Genomic DNA, 21,373 nt, shown 5'->3' with positions numbered 1-21,373 from the left:
TCCATATGGCACCTTAAGCACTCAACACAGTTCATGCCCAGTTCTGCTAGTAATTTACAATTTGCCTCCTTGGTTGTGCATAAAGCGAAAATACATGATGTTGTGTATGATGATATCGGGCCCAAGACAGCCAGGAAATGACACTGACGTTTATCTAAGTCCGTTGGTTGAAGATCTGAGAAAGTTGTGGGACGAGGGGGTTGTAGTGTTTGATGCGTTTCGCAAGGAGACGTTTGAAATGCGTGCAATGCTTTTTTGTACCATTAATGACTTTCAAGCATATGGAAATCTCAGCGGTTACAGTGTTAAGGGTCATCATGCATGCCCCATCTGTGAAGAAAATACAAGTTACATACAACTGAAACATGGGAGAAAAACAGTCTATAGTAGGCATCGCCGCTTTCTAACACCCAATCATCCTTACAGACGACTGAGAAAAGCTTTTAATGGAAGTCAAGAGCATGATATTGCGCCCATACCGTTGACTGGTGAGCAGGTATATCAGCGGGTTCAACACATGAACACTGTATTTGGGAAGACCCAAAAGAAGGATAAAAGTCAGAGTTGCATATGGAAGAAGAGGTCCATTTTCTTTGATCTTCCGTACTGGTGTGATCTTGACGTTAGACATTGTATTGATGTTATGCATGTGGAGAAAAATGTTTGTGACAGTGTTATTGGGACGCTCCTTAACATTCAAGGCAAGACGAAGGATGGCTTGAATACCCGTCAAGATCTAGCTGATATGGGTATAAGAGCACAGTTGCATCCAAGGTCTGATGGGAAGAAAATTTACTTGCCCCCAGCCTGCCATACTTTGTCCAAGAAGGAGAAGATAAGTTTTTGTCAGTGTCTTCGTCAGGTGAAGGTTCCACAAGGATACTCTTCAAATATTAAGAGCCTTGTGCAGTTGAAGGAGCTTAAGCTTGTAGGGTTAAAGTCTCACGATTGTCACGTGCTCATGCAACAATTGTTAGCCGTGGCTATACAAGACATCTAGCCAAACAAAGTCAGGTTCACCATAACTCGCCTATGCTTTTTCTTCCATGCTATATGTAGCAAAGTGATTGATCCAGTAATGTTTGATGAGTTGGAAAATGAGGCCGCAATTATACTGTGCCAGTTGGAGATGTATTTTCCCCCTGCTTTCTTTGACATCATGATTCACTTGATTGTGCATCTGGTCAGAGAAATCAAATGCTGTGGTCCTGTTTATCTACGGTGGATGTACCCGGTTGAGCGATACATGAAGATCTTAAAAGGGTATACAAAGAATCTATATCGTCCGAAAGCATCTATTGTTGAGAGGTACATTGCAGAAGAAGCCATTGAATTTTGTTCAGAATACTTAGAGAAGGCTAAAGCTGTCGGGCTTCCTGAGTGTCGGCATGATGACAGAGTGGGTGGTAAGGGTTCAAGAGGACTGCAGGTGATCACTCCAAGTGTAGAAGATTTGTTACAAGCTCACTTGTATGTCTTGAACAACAGTAATGAAGTTTTGCCATACATAGTTAAGCATGAAGCTTTAGTCAAACAGAATAATCCGAAAATGTCAAAGAATTGGGCGTTGAAAAAGCATAACAAAACTTTCTGTGATTGGTTTAAAGATACAATCTTTGCAGATGAGAATGCTTCAGAAACATTAAGAAAACTAGCAGATGGGCCTAAAAGAAATGTTATAACCTGGCAAGGATACGACATAAACAGGTATTCATTTTACACAAAAGCACAAGATGACAAAAGTACAATGCAGAACAGCGGGGTCACCCTAAGGGCTGAATCTCAACACTTTGCAAGTGTCAATGACGCCAATCCCTGTGTAGCTTCCATCCCTTACTTTGGGTTCATTGATGAAATTTGGGAGCTTAATTATGTGAAATTTACAGTATGTGTTTTCAAATGTAAATGGGTTGACAGCAACACCGGTGTGCGCACCGATGATATAGGATTTACCCTGGTAGATCTAAAGAAACTTGGTTACCACAATGACCCTTTCATCATGGCAGAACAAGCTAGACAAGTATTTTACGCGCAAGACCCTTGTGATGAAAGGTGGTGCGTGGTTCTGCAGGGCAAAACAGTTGGTGTTAATGTAGAAGATGATGATTCATACATGGACACCTATGTTAGTCCTTTGACCGCTCAAATCACTGGTAACGTTGTCGGAGAAGAAGAAGCTGACGACGTTCATGCAAATCGAAATGATCATGATGAAGGAGAATTGATTAACATCGGCTAATGTAATTTTCTGCAGAGACAGAGGTCACCAAACCTAGTAAGTGACAACTACATTTTTCTCTTATTGAGGCATCGGTTTTTTGTTTCAATTTGCCTCCTTAGGACTTCATCCAGCTCATGTTTGTCGCCGGTTTCATCATCCACCACCCTTTTCTTCTCTGGCTTCTCACGTTCATTGTTGTTAAACCTATATTTATGCTCTCTTCCCTTCATGTCTTGTTTTATCACAACTTTAGCTGAATCTCCCATCTTCAGCATAGTTGAATCTCCTGTCTTATTTTCCAATGCCAAATTTTGATGGCCTGTATCTTTTTTATTCGTATGTTCTACTGCTTCAGCTTCACAATGCATAGAGCAATCAGAATTTCCGAGTGATCACCAAAGGCTTCTGCATCAGCATTGACACTCTCCACCCTCTTTGGTTTATGCTTTTGTGTTTTCTTCCGTGCCTCCTCGTTATAAATCTCAGCTTTATTCAAGGTTGCACTAGCACGATCACCACTAATCTATGCTTCTTCCTCGTCTATCAGGTCAATATCTTTCCTTTCAACTTTTGTTTTGTAAATTACAGTGTAGTTTTCAAAAGCAAAGGTGAAAGGAAAGATATTGAGCTGGTAGAGGAGGAACAGGCACGGATTGGTGCTGATCCTTCTAGTGGGACCTCCAATAAATCTGAGAATTATAAGGAGGAAGCATGGAAGAAAACACAGAAGCATAAACCAAAGAGGGTGGAGAGTGTGAACGCTGATGCATAAGCCTTTGGTGATGACTCGAAAATTCTGATTGCTCTATGCATTATGAAGCTGAAGCAGTAGAACATACGAACAAAAGAGATACAGGCCATCAAAATTTGGCATTGGACAATAAGACAGGAGATTAAATTATGCTGAATATGGGAGGTTCAGCTAAAGTTGTGATCAAACAAGACATGAAGGGAAGAAGGCATAAATATGGGTTTAACAACAATGAACGTGAGAAGCCAGAGAAGAAAAGGGTGGTGGATGATGAAACCGGCGACAAACATGAGCTGGATGAAGTCCTAAGGAGGCAAATTGAAACAAAAAACCGATGCCTCAATAAGAGAAAAATGTAGTTGTCACTTACTAGGTTTGGTGACCTCTGTCTCTGCAGAAAATTACATTAGCCGATGTTAATCAATTCTCCTTCATCATGATCATTTCGATTTGCATGAACGTCGTCAGCTTCTTCTTCTCCGACAACGTTACCTAAGTTATGGCTTTCAATTCATAAATATTTAACTTTGACTTAACATAAACAGGCATCTCACTGAAACATGTATGCGAGCGGGGAATTTTGATATCTATGCATTCCTCGAGCCTCAGTCCATTCAGAGGTCTGGGCAATCGCAGTTTGAATTTGAAAGTTACATAAAGAGTTGGATGCAGAGTTCACAACGCAATGTGTATCTTAGAGCCTACCTAAATGGGTAAGTCACAAAATAACAAAATTTAATTAATGTTTACTAATGTACTAACCCATTTTAGGTTCCACTGCAGCGGACACTGGCAGATGGTGGTCATCCTACCTAAGGAACACTTAGTTGTCTGGTTTTGTTCATTGCATAACAGGCCAAACAACTACCTTAAGGGGATTATTAATAGGTTAGTGTTGTTTTCAATACATTTGCATTGTAATACCTCAACGTACAACACCAGTTTTTAATTGTTACTCATATGGAACAGTGCTATCAAGGGTCTTGATGATGCTCCACAGCCTTGAATCAAAGGCTCCTGCTAGGTGGATTGTCGTCAAGGTACGTCATTTACATAAAACTTCTACTTATATATATTTCATTATGTGTCTGTACACTAGTTGTTTAATTCATATCCAAATTTCATTATGTATTTAGTGTAATAGACAAAAAGGAACTACTGAGTGCAGCTACTATGTCATGCACTGGATGTCTACCATCATTTTAGGAACTTTTACAAATAATTGGGAAGCGGTAAGTTTATTTCAAAGAAAATCGATTTATTTATAATTTGTATTACATTATTAACTTAATATGATTTATTTAATCATGCAGTATTTTAACGACCCTAGACCATTGGAGCCTGAGAGATTAAAAGCATTGCGGATCCAGTGGACACAGTTTTATCTCCGAATTAGAGATCAGGCCTAAGATTTAGGGACATTTTTTAACATTTTTTACATTTTTTACATTTTCTATGTAACATGAACATTCAATTCATTTGTTGATAGTTCTTTATAATATATAAATCAATTATTTGATGTTTATTATCATTAAAACTGCTTGAAAGCAGAATAAAATGTTTATTTGCTGTGAATTGGGCCTTCTGAAATTGCATTTGACAGGTACAATTTTGGGTTTACTGTAAAAACAGAAAGTATATATAAAAAAAATATTTGAAAACAACATCGGTTATTAACAAAAACCGATGTTAATATCATAACCAACATCGGTTATAATAGAAAACCGATGTTAACGTTTGTATATTAACATCGGTTTTTTGTGTATAACCGATGTCAGCGTTTGTAATTTAACATCGGTTATCTGTAGAAAACCGATGTTAACTAATGTACATTAACATCGGTTAATTATCAATAACCGATGTGAATATTTGAATATGAACATCGGTTATTTATAATTAACCGATGTTATACACAAAGAACTACACCAAATAAGTGTATGCATCATCAACGTTGACATCGGTTTTCTAGCAAAACCGATGTTAAGGGCATATATTAACATCGGTTTTTCTAGAAAATCGATGTTAAACTAACATATTTACATCGGTTTTACTGGAAAACCGATGTCAACGTTCATCATGCCTACACTTTTTTTGCTGTTGTTCATTGTGTTTAACATCGGGTATTTGGAGAACCGATGTTGTCATATGTATGTTAACATCGGTTCTCCAAAACCGATGTTAACATTCATACATTCAACATCGTCACTTTCAACATCGGTTTTAGAACCGATGTAGAATGTTCTAAATAACCGATGTTGAAAGTGTATTTTCTAGTAGTGTTATCACAATTGAGGAATACGTAGGAGCAAGGGAAACACCCTCGTCGACCACAAAAAGATAAAAATATAAAAAGGCATAAAAAGACATAACGTAAAAAAGGAAAATAACATAAATTGAAGTCATATTTGCAGATTTGATTAAAGGCTGTCGTCTCTTGTGACAGACGTGTGGGGTGCTAATACCTTCTCCGTACGTAAATACAACTCCCAAACCTTTCACTTAAAGTTTGTAGACCACGTCTTTTCTGGTTTTTCTGATGTTTTCCTCAAATAAACGTTGGTGGCGACTCCGCGCGTATTCCTTTCTTGGAAGACGCATCCCGCGAGTCACGCGTCGCCCTTCCGCCGAAGGGTAGTTTGCGATAGCATATTTCCATGTTCAAATCAAATCATTGTTTTGAAATTTGTTCTTTTATCAAGTTCATGCAAAAACATTTGAATTCATTTGGTATGTAGGAAAGTCATTCATTGTTTTCATTCTCAATGTTTCCAAAAATCATTTTTGTTGTTTTATGATCCAATCAAAAGTAAGTTTTAAAAATACCAGTAGCTAATTCTTTCCAAAGTATGTGTCCAAGAAAATTTTTTTGTTTATGTCCCAAAAAGAGTTATATATAATCTACAACTACACTAACAAAACAAAGTATATCGAAGCATGCATAAATCAGTCAAAAGCACATACTCGCACAAGTTTTGAAGCAAAAAATCCAAAACAATAAATAAGTTAATAAAGTACTGAAATTTAATACAAATCGATAATTAAAGACAAGCTCACGAATTTTTGATGATCATGGATGAGGAGCTCAGTCTCCTTGACGATCATGGTTGAGGAGCTCAATCTCCTCCAATGTAATAATCAGTGGGGTCTGCCATGTCTTCATCCTCGTCTATTCTTCCTCCTCCTGAAAAAATAGGCCTATCCCTAGGCGGTGCAATGATAGCTTTGTCGCAACCTACCTCACGACTGGACGATGAAAGAAAAATAAGATAGAAAATACGTTCATCTCCTAGGGAGAAAATGAGTGGAGTTGCCATCAATGTTTATTCAAGGAAAACGTTAGAAAAACCAAAAAGAGGTCTCTGAATTTTGAAAAGAAGGGTTCGGGAGTTGTTTACGCATAGGGAAGGTATTAGCACCCCACTCCCCGTCACAAGAGACAACAACCTTTAATTGAGTGTGCAAAACATGACTTCAAAATTATTTATTTTTCCATTTATTATTATTATTATTATTATTTATGAATTGACAAGGGTGCTGCCCTTGCTCCTACGTATCCCCAGGTGCAATGAGGAAACGAAACCTACGTAGTTCTTTAAGTCTGAATGTTTGTGTGTTGAATCAATTTTATATTTTTGAAAGATTTATTTTAATTGCGAACAAAGAATCGATAAGGCGTTGGACCTTGAAACGACGTTTTAAATCTTGAAAAGCGAAGAGAATCGTTATGGCGTTGGACCTTGAAATAATCTCAAGTGATATTTGATGAAAAGAAGTTGGGTTGTGAATTGATTTTTTTTTCATTTTTGTTGTGTTTATCACCTTCTAGTCTCACTAAAAAACCAATGAAATTAGGGTTTGACAGTTGCTCCTCTTTACTTATCTTTTATTGAAAATAAAAGATAAGTAAAGATAATGGCATTAATTTCATTTGAGTGATCTAGCTATTCAAATCCGGACGCCAGAGAAAATAAAAGATGTGAAAACCAAAAAACAAAAAAAAAACATTGAAGTCCTATAACATCAAACAGAGGACCTTGAAGTCCTACAAAACATAAAACAAAGGACATTGGAGTCCTATAGCATAAGATCAGAAGACACATGAAGTCTTTGAAAGCATAAAAATAGAGGACATTGAGTCCTAAGAAACACAAAGACAAGGACATTGAGTCCTATAAAAATAAAGATGAGGACATTGAGTCCTATGAAAGATAAAGTAGAAGACATTTAAGTCTTTGAAAGAGTAAAAGGCAGAAGACATTGAAGTATTTGAAAGCGTAAAAGATAGAAGATATTGAAGTCTCATAAATCATAAAGACAGAAGATATTGATGTCTTTGAAAGTGTAAAAGGCAGAAGACATTGAAGTTTTTGAAAGCATAAAAAACAGAAGACATTGAAGTCTTTGTAAAGCATAAAAATAGAAGACATTGAAGTCTTGTGAAACATAAAGATAGAGGATGTTGAGTCCTATGAAAACATAAAGACAGAGGACGTTGAGTCCAAGGAAACATAAAGACAGAGGATGTTGAGTCCTATGAAAAACATAAAGACAGAGGACGTTGATTCCAAGGAAACATAAAGGTGGAGGATGTTAAGTCCACTGAAGACATAAAGACAGAGGACGTTGAGTCCTATGAAAGATAAAGGCAAGGACTTTGTGTCCTATAGAAACATAAAGGCGAGGACTTTGAGTCCTATGAAAGATAAAGGCGAGGACTTTGAGTCCTATGAAAGATAAAGGCGAGAACTTTGAGTCCTATGAAACATGCCAATAGGTACTAGTACCCAAGGGCTTAACCTTATAAGAAAGAAAGAGGTTGACTCTTTGAGAGGGCCTCTCATCCTAAACTCAAAAGATAAGACATTGGATTTTGGAGGTTGGTATATAAAGGGAAATCTATGCACTTATAGCCTGATATGAACATGAGTTTTGGAATGCAAAGGCATGCTACCTTCGTCTTGAAATGTAGTAAATGTGGACTTTGTATCTAGCAATGCAAAAGGTTTTGTATCATGAAAAATATGCAATGCTCATGACATTATTTCCTCTTTTTGCGATTTTGATTTTATTTTTTGTATGAAAAACACAAATTTACTGTCTCTTTTTGAAAGATGTGTTAACTCATGCGACCTCATCCTATCTTTGTGAAACCTCTTTGGGAACTCCCTTAGAATGTATGCTTTTGTTTGATTTAGTCACTTGACAATTCTGGAGTGATGGAAGTGGAGCTGTTTGATATGTAATCAATCAACTGAAATATTGATCATAGGCTTCATCCCTTTCTTTTTGTTTAAAAACTTTGATTATTCTGCACAGTAAGAAAATATAAGGCTTTAGGATCAATCATATGCACCATTGAAGGGTGGCAATGAATTTTTACACTTTGGTATATGACCAAGAGAAACTTTTTTGATTTAAGATCATAGAGTGATGCCAATGGTCTGTCAATCACACTAAAACTTGCTGACATGGGTTGATCACGAAAGAATTTATATAACGAAGGCTACCCTTGGATTCGAAAGGAATCCTAAGGAGTTCGCATGAGAGACTAACATCAGGTGTACCCCACTATCACAACTGTTTTGGGGCATCTTTCACGAGCTCCTGGTTTAATAGGTTTGCTTCTCAAATGTGCAAGTGCAAACCTTGAGGCTTTTTTTAACAATCACAAACGTGTGCGGGTTCTATTCCAAAATTCAATTGCTAAATTAGTCATTCGTTGATCCACATGGACTTCGTTGGGCCTGCAATGTGGTTAGAGGTAAGAAGGCTACGAAAGAAAGGATCAGATAGGCTCAAAGAATGTTTAATGGTTATATTGAGTAAGAACCTCGAGAGCCTTGCACTTTCATTCCTTTCAGGCTTTGGTCGGGTCTTATCTTGCTTAATACATTAACCATCCTTTCATTTTTGTGCCCCCCATTTTTTTTTTTGAATTTTAGAGAATTTTGTCTCTTTTTCTTGGCTAGCCTTTGGCGAGTTTGATTTTTTTCTTTTATGATCGTTTGGGCCTAACCTAGAATTTAGTAGACTTTATGCATCTATTGTTTGCACCGTTCCCTCTGCTAATTTAGTAGTGGTTCTTACTCAAGGTTCTTTGTTTATTATTATTTTATAGAAAATAATTGCATTTGGCTCAAAATGGGTAGCAAGGGATAAATTAGCGTTTAGGATAAAGAAATATGGTCATGTGTCATTTCAAATCTTGACTAGACTTTTATAGTTTAGATTTTGGGACAGAACCTCTGATGAACATGCCCGTGATTGTTTTTCCTAACTTTTGCCTAGGCCACCCTCAGGTTTGCCCCTAGGTTTGCTTGAAGCTCATGCATGATGTCTGTCATTGCCCCAGTGTAGGGTTCAGAGGTATATGTTGTTGTCGTTTGTCATGATCTTGTAGTAAGAAGAAATGAAAGAAATTGTCCAGTTTCTCGAAATAGAATTTTCAAGGACAAGAAGTATTTAAAGGATTTTCAATTGAAAGATTAAGTCAAATGACTCTTGTTCTTCAAAACTCATTTTTTCCTTGAGAAAGGCAACTTTTAAGAATGATAAGATGAGGTCACATGAATGTCTGTACTTCTTATTTTTTATTTGGAAACATAATCAATCAAATGTTTATTCAACTTTACTCATTACTTATGACACCTCCACCAAACGTGTAATTTCTGATTGGGCGGACTTGGAGATCAACTCAGGAGTGCAAGTCACTTGAGCAAACAAAGTAACAACGTACATTTAAATAAGCAAAGATATAATTGTGAGAGAATGAGAGACAACAACATCAAATTCATCCATACTATTAACATTGTGACTATTGTTTACGGTAATAGCATAAACTTAAAAATCCTAATGAGTCATTGGAAATATCTAACAACAACCTTCAAATTTCCCCAAGCATCATGCATAATATTGCTTGATGACATGAGAATTCACAAGATATTCTTCTCCTAAAATCTCAGCCAGCCTGCATCGATCAGACTTTGCACCTTATGTTTCAGGGTCATACACTGCTCAATGGAATGCCTCGAAACTCCCCCATGATAAGCGCAAGTCACATTGGAGTTGTATCCTCTGGCAAATGGAGGTTGAAGAATCTTTGCTGGGTTTATGGCTACCATTGCATTATAGAGCAGATAAGGAAGTAAGTCAGCATACGAGATTGGAATTGGGGTGAATTCTACGAGCTTTTTTTTTGGAAAGTTCCTTCCCTGGTTGGTGTTTCGATTGGTATTAGGGGTGGTGTTTCGTCTTGGATGTGCAACAGGTGGATTTTGTGGCCGATTTAGGGGTGGCCTTTGTGGATGATTGGGCTTTCTTGGTTGCTAGGGTGGTGTGTAATGGTAAGGACTGATGTTGACTGAGTATTGATATTGTTGGCGAGGATATTGGTACATGAGATTCACAGAGGCTAGCGGGAAATTTGGTCATGTAGGAACGATAGTCACAACATGAGTTTCTCATTCCTTCTTATTCCCTTCACTCATCCTAGGTCTTCAATTACTAGAACTCACAGTATCAGCATAATCAAATTTCTCTCTTCTCAAACCCACTGATCCAGGTCGTACCCGAATCAAATAATCATTAAAAATGCAGTATCTAGGAAGTGATCCTAGGTCGTCTCCCAACAAGCAATGGTCAACCAAACATTCATAACAGATAGTAATAAAACAGTAACGAATGGGGGGTTGTTTGTTTTTGTAAATTAAACAGCGAACAAATTTTAATTAGAAAATATCATAATTAAAAACATGTTGTTTCCCCTTGATTCACAAGAAAGTCTCTTATCCTAGATTACGAGGATTTATCCTTTATCAGTTCAACCACTTAATCCAACCCTAAATTAAATTACTAAGTGAAATTTAACATAAGGCATTCATTATGTGATTAGGCAACACATACACCAATTAATCATGAACGAAACTGATCATTAAGCATGAACGTAAATTAAGCGTAGAGATAATTAATCAAGCACTAAGCATGCATGGATTAATAGCAACAAATACAAAGTAATTGGTGAAGAGGAAAAACTGAGCAGAATGCAATAGTAATAGTAAAACCTCAAAGAGAGTTGTGCTTGATCCTCAAGAGAAAACAACGTTGGAGACTTAGCCTTCCATTAATCAATAGCAAACGAAATTGTAGTAGAAAACAAAGAAAACTAGAATTATTCTCCAAAACAAAAAAACTAAAACGAAAGAGAGAGAGAGAGAGAGCGAGCGAGAGAGAGAGAGAAAGCCTAAAACTATAACCTTGGTGTTGTTATATAGTTCTCAGCCCCAAAGCTTACAAATCTATTTTAAGTCCAAGCCCATAAATAAAATAAAATCTAGATTAGATAAGATAAGACAAAATCTAGATGAAATAAAATCTAGATAAGATAAGATCTAGATAAAATAACATCTTGATGAGATAAAATCTAGATATGATAAGATAAAATCTAGATGAAATAATATCTAGATGAGATAAAATCTAGATAAGATACGATTTGGTAGAATAAAATTGTTTGCTCTCTTCCTGTCCAAGCCTAATTCCAGATTCAAGCCCAATTACTTATAATTCTCCTCAAATTAAATTATAAACACAAAATTAATCCAATAGGCCCAAATGATAAAAATGCATAATTAATTTGACAATTAAGGCTAATCAGTAATTAAAATAATGACAAAAAGGATTAAGAAATATGAGAAAATGATGACACATCAAATCCCCTCACACTTAGCCTTTTGCACTCTTATGCAAAATAAAAAAAAAACAAAACAAGGGACAAATCCAGAGACATTAAAGAGAAACAAACAGACACAACAATAATTACATATTTCTCAATGAATCTCAAGGAATGAAAAGAATGGATAACATACAACACGTAAAGAGTTAAAGAGTCAAGGCCGTCATGAAAATCATCCAAGCTTCTCAAACATGGCAAGATAGTGAATTAGCTCAAGAATGAAAAGTGATAAAGCCTCACAAGATATGCACTCTATCTCTCAAGTGTCTAGACTACTGTTTACTCTCAGAGCACCCATGAAAACAAACACCACATAGACTTGGCAAGACTCTAAAATTGACAACAACATCACAAGCACATGCACATGAGGATCAAAAGGTCTTTCAAGGTTGTAATGGGGCCAAGGACAAGGTAGATGAAAGTATTGGATGGTAGCTAAAACCTAAAGAAATAGAGGAGCAATGGGGAATAAGTGGGAAGTAAGAAAAAGTAATAAACCCCAAAACCAAAATTACAAATTAAGCTCTAAAAAGTAACCTAAAACAAAATCAATCGAGTCCTCAAACCAATTCAAGTCTTCAAACCAAGACCTCATTTATTCAACCTCATTCTTTTTCTATAATTTTTTCTTTTTTTTTATATTTTTTTTAACATGAACAGTAGCAATTGAAAGCATTTGAAAAATAAAGCAACAATTAGGCAATATATGTATATACATCAAGCATGGCCAACAAAAGCATATCATCCAATGAAACATACCCCCCTCCCCCCCCTTCACAATTATTCCCAAAACAATTCCAAAGCTCCAAAATTCCTTAAGGGTAGGATGAAATCATCGTTTTTCACTAGAGGCTTGTAATGAGCTTCAAATCAAAGAAAGGGGAACATAGGCTCAAAGGGGCTATCAAAGGAATTAATTCAAGGTAGGCTCATTTGGCTAGAGGCTTATAAGAACAAAATGCCTAACTCATCTCCCAACATGCATGTGAAGCAAGAAGTATCAACAAGAGTAAAGCCAAGGCTATTGTGCAAGCAATCAATGGGGCAAAACATACTGAATAAAATAGATGATGATGACTCAAATTCTCACCAAGGGTAAATCTATCACTTTCAATTCGAGCTTTCAAAACTAACTTGACATGTAGAGAAAAACAAGGATTCAATTCACAAAATGCCAAGAAACTCTTATTTCAAAAACAATTACCCATTACTTGTACATAACCTATAATTCAAAGAGAATATGCAATGTTGTACCTAACACATAAAACCAAAATAAAAAAATTAACCTAGAAAACCTAACAAAATTAAACTAGAAAACTTAATAAAATTAAACTAGAATACCCAACAAAATTAAAGAACAATCTTCTCCCCCCCCCCTTTACACTTAAACAACACATTGTCCTCAATGTAGCACAATCATAAGATCAAGAACAATCAAAGCAATCAATAACTTTGGACAAGTGCAATAAAAGTAAAGAAGGAGAAAAAGAAAACTCCCTAAGTCATGGCGGAAGAGAAGTAGGGTGAAGTAAGGAGGTCTCCTCCACCACTACATCCACTAAGGAGGGATTTGTGAGGAATGGTTTCAGCCGGTGTCCATTGACCTTGAAGCCCTTATCTGTGGATTCACTTTTGATCTCAACTGTACCATAAGGAAAAACATTAGTCACCACAAAAGGACTAATCCACTTTGATCTCAACTTACCATTCATGAGTTCGAGCCTAGAGTTATACAATAAAACTTTTTGCCCAACCATGAAGTCCTTCTTAATTATCATGCTATCATGGAACTTCTTGGTCTTTTCTTTGTAGAACTTGGCATTCTCATACGCTTCTAGGCAGATCTCATCTAACTCACTCAGTTGCAACTTTCTTTCCTCACCAGCTTGATCCATAGAGAAGTTGCAGGTCTTCACTGCCCAGTATGCTTTGTGCTCAATCTCCACTGAAAGATGACATGCCTTTCCAAAGACAACCCGATAAGGAGACATTGCTATGGGTGCTTTGTAGGCAGTCCTATGTGCCCAAAGAGCATCATCAAGCCTGGTACTCCAATCTTTCCTGCTTGGCTGCACAATCTTCTCTAAAATTCTCTTGATCTCCCTGTTAGAAATTTTTGCCTGTCCATTGGTTTGAGGGTGGTATGGTGTGGATACCCTGTGTACAACCCCGTACTTTTTAAGCAAGGCATGCATTGATTTGTTGCAAAAAAACGGGTTCCTTGATCACTAAAGACTGCTTTAGGTACTCCAAACCTGCAAAACAGATTAGATCTGACAAAATTTGCAACAACCTTAGCATTATTAGTTCTAGTGGGCTTGGCTTCCACCCATTTTGAAACATAATCAACTGCAAGGAGAATGTAAACATAAACAAAAGAATAGCATAGGTTGCTGAGGCATGTGTTGTCACCATGTAAGTGCACTTCCTGCTCTCTGACACTGCTCACAAGTGCTACAAATCTTCCACGCATCTTTAAAGATGGTGGGCCAATAAAAGCCACAGTCAAGCACTTTGCAAGCTGTCCTTTGAACACCCAGATGACCTTCCGGTGCGGAAGAATGACAGGACTGCAGGACTGAGTCAGTCTCATGATCTGGAATGCGTCGTCTAATGACCTGATCATTGCATAATTTCCACAAGTAGGGGTCATCCCAAATAAAATGCTTAACATCACTTTTAATTTTATCTTTTTGAGCCTTAGATGCTAAGGGAGGAAAAACAGAAGCAACTAAATAATTGACAATGTTAGCAAACCAGGGAGTAGAAAGAGAATCAGAAATACTATACAATATATACAAATGATCATCCAGAAAATCATCCTGAATGGGTGAATCCTCATCAGACACACATTCGATCCGACTCAAATGATCAGCAACTAAATTTTGTGCTCCGCTCCTATTACGAATCTCCAAGTCAAACTCTTGGAGCCAGAGCATCCATCGGATCAATCTAGGCTTTGAATCAGCCTTCTTCAACAAATACTTTAGAGCTGCATGGTCAGTATAAACAATAATGTGAGTACCAAGCAAATAAGAACGAAATTTTTCAAGAGCAAAAACTATGGCTAGTAGCTCTTTCTCAGTAGTAGTATAATTCACTTGGGCAGCATCTAAAGTCCTAGAAGCATAATATATCACCCTAGGCAATTTATCAATTTTCTGAGCAAGGACAGCCCCCAATGCATAATTTGATGCATCACACATAAGCTCAAAAGGGGTTGTCCAGTCGGATGCTTGGATGATGGGGGTGGTAGTTAATGCTCTTTTGAGGCAATCAAAAGCCTCTTTGCATTTATCATTAAAGTCAAACTCCACCTCCTTTTGCAACAAGTTGGATAGTGGAAGGGCTACTTTGCTAAAATCTCTTATAAAGCGCCTGTAGAATCCTACATGACCAAGAAAAGATCGCACCTCTCGCATGCAAGATGGGTAAGACAATTGTGAAATAACATAAATTTTTGCAAGATCTACTTCAATGCCCTTATTGGAAATAATGTGACCTAAAACTATACCTTGCTCAACCATAAAATGACATTTTTCAAAATTTAGAACAAGGTTAGTTTCAGTGCATCTATTCAAAACCTTTTCCAAACTATCCAAACAAATATCAAAACAGGATCCATATATAGTGAAATCATCCATAAACACCTCTATGCAATTTTCTAAAAAATCACTAAAAATACTGATCATGCACCACTGGAAGGTACCAGGGGCATTGCATAAGCCAAAAGGCATCCTCCTATAGGCAAAAGTGCCGAAGGGGCAGGTGAATATGGTCTTTTCCTGATCCTCAGGAGCAATAGTGATTTGCATATAACTAAAAAAACCATCAAGGAAACAGTAGTGAGATTTACCTGCCAGGCGTTCAAGCATTTGGTCAATGAATGGCAGGGGAAAATGGTCCTTTTTGGTAACCTGGTTCACCCTCCTATAGTCGATGCGGACTCTCCAACTATTTTGCACCCGAGTAGGAATCAACTCCTCCTTCTCATTTTTTATCACGGTGAGGACGGTTTTCTTCGGGACTACCTAGACGGGACTCACTCATTGGTTGTCGGAGATAGGATAAATGATTCCAGCTTGCAAAGAAAGAGATGGTTTCTCAGCCTATACCTCATAAATAAAGTCAGAGGTATGTGTACTTCCTGAAACATGGTTAGTTCTATCTGACTCTAGAAAATCAATCACAATAGGTAAAACATCACCAGACATGTAATCAATATCAATTTTAGATTCACTCTCAGCATCAAATTCAGACATATGATCAAGTACAAATTCAGATTCAATGCATGAAGAGTGATAGGCATGCAGATTAGAATGAAGATCAGTCATGTATTCATCAACAATATGGTCAATTATTTCAGCACGAAATATAAAAAGATATTCAGATGGGTGTTTCATAGCATCAAGAATATTAAAATGAGCAGTTATATCACCAAACTCCATAGATAGTGTGCATGCATAAACATCTATCTTTGTTCTAGCAGTTTTCATAAAAGGTCTGCCTAGAATGATGGGAAGTGATCCATGAGAAAATCCTTCCTCCATATTCAAAATATAAAAATCAACAGGGAAAATTAGTTCACCAACTCTAACTAAGACATCCTCTATGAAACCAGCAGGATAGGCAACACTTCTATTAGCTAAATGAATCACCACATCAGTTGACTACAAAGGACCAAGAGATAGAGAATTAAAAATAGACAAAGGCATAACACTAATAGAAGCTCCTAAATCTAGCATGGCATTGTCAAACTTATTGTTCCCTATAATACAAGGTATGTTGAATGTACCTGGATCTTTACATTTTTAAGGGATTTGGGGAACAAATTTACCAATCAATGCGGAGACATTTCTGCCCATGCTAATTCTTTCACTTCCTTTAAGCTTCCGCTTATTAGTGCACAGCTCCTTCAAGAATTTAGCATATCTTGGAATTTGCTTTATTGCATCCAGCAGAGGTATGTTTACCTCTACTTTTCTAAATGTTTCCAAGATCTCCTTCTCTGCCTCTTCCATTTTTTTGTCGGAAATTGCTCTTGGAGGGAATGGAAGAGGGATATGCTGCTTCTGTAAATCAGAATTACCAGTGGAAGATTCACCTGCATAGAAATTGTTAGATAACTTACTCTTTAAATTTTTGTCACCATTTTTTTTGGAGTAGAGTGAAGTTGGGCAGGTTCATTTGCGGATGAGGAAGATGTTGCTGGTTGAGGTCCTTGACACTGCTTTCCCGACCTCAATGTAATGGCACTCACATTTTTGGGATTCTGGACAGATTGAGAAGGTAATCTGTCAGAATTCTGGGACTGTTGTTGATTTAACTGTGTAGCCAATTGTCCCATCTGATTAGTTAAGCTCTGAATGGAGGCTCCGGTCTCTTGTTAAAACTGTATGTTTTGCATAGTCATTTGCCTCACAAGTTCTTCAAGGAAAGGTTGCGGAGGAGCCTCAACTGTTTGTTGTTTATGGGGTTGTTGCTGTTGTTGTTGTTGTTGGATTGGTGGAGGAACGTATGGTCTGCTTGGGCCAGCAGCATTTTGAAAATAAGGCTGTTGTTGTTGCTGCTGATGTTGTGAAGGATTCGACCATCTAAGGTTGGGATGATTCCTCCACCCGGGGTTCTACTTGTTGCTGGAGAGGTCATAATTATTCTGTTGTGGCTGATTTTGCTGCTGAGGTTGAGGAGGTCTATTGTAGATGTTTGCAGCATAAGCTTCAGGCTGTTCAATTGCTTCAGATTGTTGCACAAAAGGGCAAAGGTCTGTGTGCTGGTCGACAGAGGAGCATAAACCACAGAGTCTTGCGATAGGTACAGACTTCTGATTCAAGGCCAGCTAGGTTACCAGGTTAACCAAGGCATCTAGTTTACTCTCAAGCTTCTTAGTTTCAGCTGATGAAGATGAATTCGTGGCTACTTCATGCACTCCTCTAATGACAATAGCATCATTTCTGGCACTAAACTGTTGGGAGTTGGAAGCCATCTTCTCAATTAAATTTCTGGCTTCAGCAGGGGTCATGTCTCCAAGGGCTCCACCACTGGCAACATCAATCATACTGATCTCCATGTTACTGAGTCCTTCATAAAAATATTGGAGAAGAAGCTGCTTAGAAATCTGGTGGTGAGGTCAACTGGCACATAGTTTTTTAAATCTCTCCCAGTATTCATATAGGCTCTCTCCACTGAGTTGCCTAATGCCTGAAATATCCTTTCTGATGGTCATGGTCCTGGAAGTAGGGAAAATGTTTTCTAAGAATACTTTCTCGAGGTCATCCCAGCTCGTGATGGACCTTGGAGCAAGGTAATATAGCCAGTCCTTTGCCACTCCCTCTAAAGAATGAGGAAAAGCCTTCAAAAATATGTGATTGTCCTGGACATTTGGTGGTTTCATGGTGGAGCAGACAATATGGAATTCTATCAGATGTTTGTGCGGGTCTTCACCTGCAAGGCCATGAAACTTTGGAAGCAAATGGATCAGTCCAGTTTTAAGAACATATGGGACATCCTCATCAGGGTATTTGATGCACAAGCTTTTGTAGGTGAAATCAGGTGCAGCCATTTCCCTTAGAGTCCTCCCACGGGGTGGAGGTTGTGCCATGTTCTCAGAATGTTCAAAACTATAATGCTCAAAATCAGGATGTTCAAAATTACCAACCACGGAATGCTCAGACTCACCAATAATAGAATGCATAAGATGCTCAAAAGGTACAAAATGATGCCTAACTAATCTATGAAGTGTCCTATCTATCTCAGGATCAAAGGGTTGTATGTCAGATGGATTGCCTCTAGTCATACACTACATTCAGCATGCACAACTAGTTGTCTTCTTATGCAAGTAACAATGTAGGTTTGAACTACAGCTACCATTAAATGATATCCAAATGACTTGAAATTTTGTAAGCAACCTTATAAAATCATGAAAAGATAGCACAAAAATTTTTAGACAAAAATTCAAAGTCTAACTATGGAAACTACCTAAGGAAAGTTTAGAAAAATAAAACAATAAAACTTGAAAAATAAAACTAGTAAACAGGCAATTATGGCTAGCTAGAGACCTCAGCCGGCCTTTGGAGGGTTGCCACGATATGGGAAATGTTTTTCTACCCCAAATACATATATAATAATGGTCATTCTGATACCCAGAGCAAAAGTTATGGCTGTTTGAAGTTTTGCTAAACACAAGTTCTCAAATTTTTTTTGAATCTCTCAAATCTGGCCACACCAAGTGTTCCTGTTATTTTTCACACAAAATATGAGTCAAAAGAACCTACCACACCAAAATTCAGCCAAATATAACGACCCTAACTATCAAAACAAAAATCACCAATTAAATTGTCAACAATAGTCACTAATTCAATCACTAATGGATTTGCACTACTACTCTGTTTCCCAGGTCAGCAAAAGTGATCGCTAAATATGTCGCAAAGCACTATTCATAGCAAAACACAAAAACTGAAATAGGGGACGTGCTGAACATAAAAACTAAAACAAAACACCACACTAAACAAAATAACAAGACACTAACACAACACGAAAGCATAAAACAACTAAACATACAACACGAATCACTAGCTATTATGAACCTTTGGACACTGCTCCCCGGCAACGGCGCCAAATTTGATCGAGGCCGTAGCCGAATCAAATAATCATTAAAAATGCAGTATCTAGGAAGTGATCCTAGGTCGTCTCCCAACGAGCAATGGTCAAGCAAACGTTCATAACAAATAGTAATAAAACAGTAACGAATGGAGGGGTTGTTTGTTTTTGTAAATTAAGCAGCGAACAAATTTTAATTAGAAAATATCATAATTAAAAACACGTTGTTTCCCCTTGATTCACAAGCAAGTCTTTTATCCTAGGTTACGAGGATTTATCCTTTATCAGTTCAACCACTTAATCCAACTCTAAATTAAATTACTAAGTGAAATTTAACATAAGGCATTCATTATGTGATTAAGCAACACATACACCAATTAATCATGAACGAAACTGATCATTAAGCATGAACGTAAATTAAGCGCAAAGACAATTAATCAAGAACTAAGCATGCATGGATTAATAGCAACAAATACAGAGTAATTGGTGAAGAGGAAAAACTGAGCAGAATGCAATAGTAATAATAAAACCTCAAAGAGAGTTGTGCTTGATCCTCAAGAGAAAACAACGCTGGAGACTTAGCCTTCCATTAATCAATAGCAAACGAAATTGTAGTAGAAAACGAAGAAAACTAGAATTATTCTCCAAAACAAAAAAACTAAAACGAAAGAGAGAGAGAGAGAGAGAGAGAGAGAGAGAGAGAGAGAGAGAGAGAGAGAGAGAGATAGCCTAAAACTAGAACCTTGGTGCTGTTATATAGTTCTCAGCCCCAAAGCTTACAAATATGTTTTAAGTCCAAACCCATAAATAAAATAAAATCTAGACAAGATAAGATAAGACAAAATCTAGATGAAATAATATCTAGATGAGATAAAATCTAGATAAGATAAGATTTGGTAGAATAAAATTGTTTGCTCTCTTCAAGTCCAAGCCCAATTCCGGATTCAAGCCCAATTACTTATAATTCTCCTGAAATTAAATTAAAAACACAAAATTAATCCAATAGGCCCAAATGGTAAAACTGCATAATTAATTTGACAATTAAGGCTAATCAGTAATTAAAATGATGACAAAAAGGGTTAGGAAATATGAGAAAATGATGACACATCACCCACTTCTATCCTTTCACCAACAAGCACTAAATCTACAAAACTTAAAGTCATGTAACCTACCATCTTTTCATAGTAAAACACCGGCAATGTGTCCACTATCATTGTTATCATCCCCCTCTCCATCATCAAGGGCACTATTTGAGCTGCCAGATCTCTCCACCTTTAAGCATATTCATTGAAAGATTCATTGTCTTTCTTGCACATATTTTGTAGTTGCATTCTATCTGGAGCCATATTAAAGTTATATTGATACTGCCTAATGAAAGTAGCCATTAGGTCGTTCCAGGAATGGACCCGGGAAGGTCCCAAGTTAGTATACCAGGTAATAGCTTCCCCAACAAGACTCTCATGGATGAAATGCATCAACAACTTTTCATCTTTCCCATATGCCTCCATCTTCCTACAATACATTTTCAAGTGATTCATTGGGCAACGTTCCAATTGATTTTTAAATGGTGTAATCGATTACAATATATTAGTAATCGATTACCAGTGTATTTGAACGTTGAAATTCAAATTCAATTGTTAAGAGTCACATCTTTTCATAAAATGCTTTGTGTAATCGATTACATGGTTTTGGTAATCGATTACCAGTGACAAGTTTTGAATAAAAAGTCAAGAGATGTAACTCTTCCAATGGTTTTCAGATTTTTCTCAAGGTTATAACTCTTCCAATGGTTTTCTTGACCAGACATGAAGAGTCTATAAAAGCAAGATCTTGACTTTCATTTCAATAACTTTTTTATACTTTTGAACATCTTCTTGAACTTCTTTTTCTTCTTCCTTTTCTAAAAGATTTCTAAGTTTTCTGGTTTCCAAACCTTGTTCTTTTACTAAAAACAAAAGTGTGACATTCATCTTTTTCATTATCTTCTCCTTTTGCCAAAAACAATTCGACAAGGACTAACTGCCTGAATTCTTTTTGTGTCTCTCTTCTCCCTTTTCCAAAAGAACAAAGGACT

General features: G+C 37.0%; 1 non-coding gene across 1 annotated transcript; it reads left to right on the top strand.

Annotated features, from left to right (window-relative positions):
* Positions 1-17,816: 17,816 nt before the first annotated feature.
* Positions 17,817-17,923, top strand: LOC114410973. Its single transcript, XR_003666363.1, has one exon. It is a non-coding gene; the product is annotated as a small nucleolar RNA R71 (small nucleolar RNA).
* The last annotated feature ends 3,450 nt before the right edge of the window (positions 17,924-21,373 follow it).

This window comes from Glycine soja, chromosome 4, assembly GCF_004193775.1.
Source record: "Glycine soja cultivar W05 chromosome 4, ASM419377v2, whole genome shotgun sequence".
NCBI classification, from domain to species: domain Eukaryota; kingdom Viridiplantae; phylum Streptophyta; class Magnoliopsida; order Fabales; family Fabaceae; genus Glycine; species Glycine soja.
Note: the sequence above shows the minus strand (reverse complement) of the source record. Positions and strands in the feature narration are given on the sequence as shown.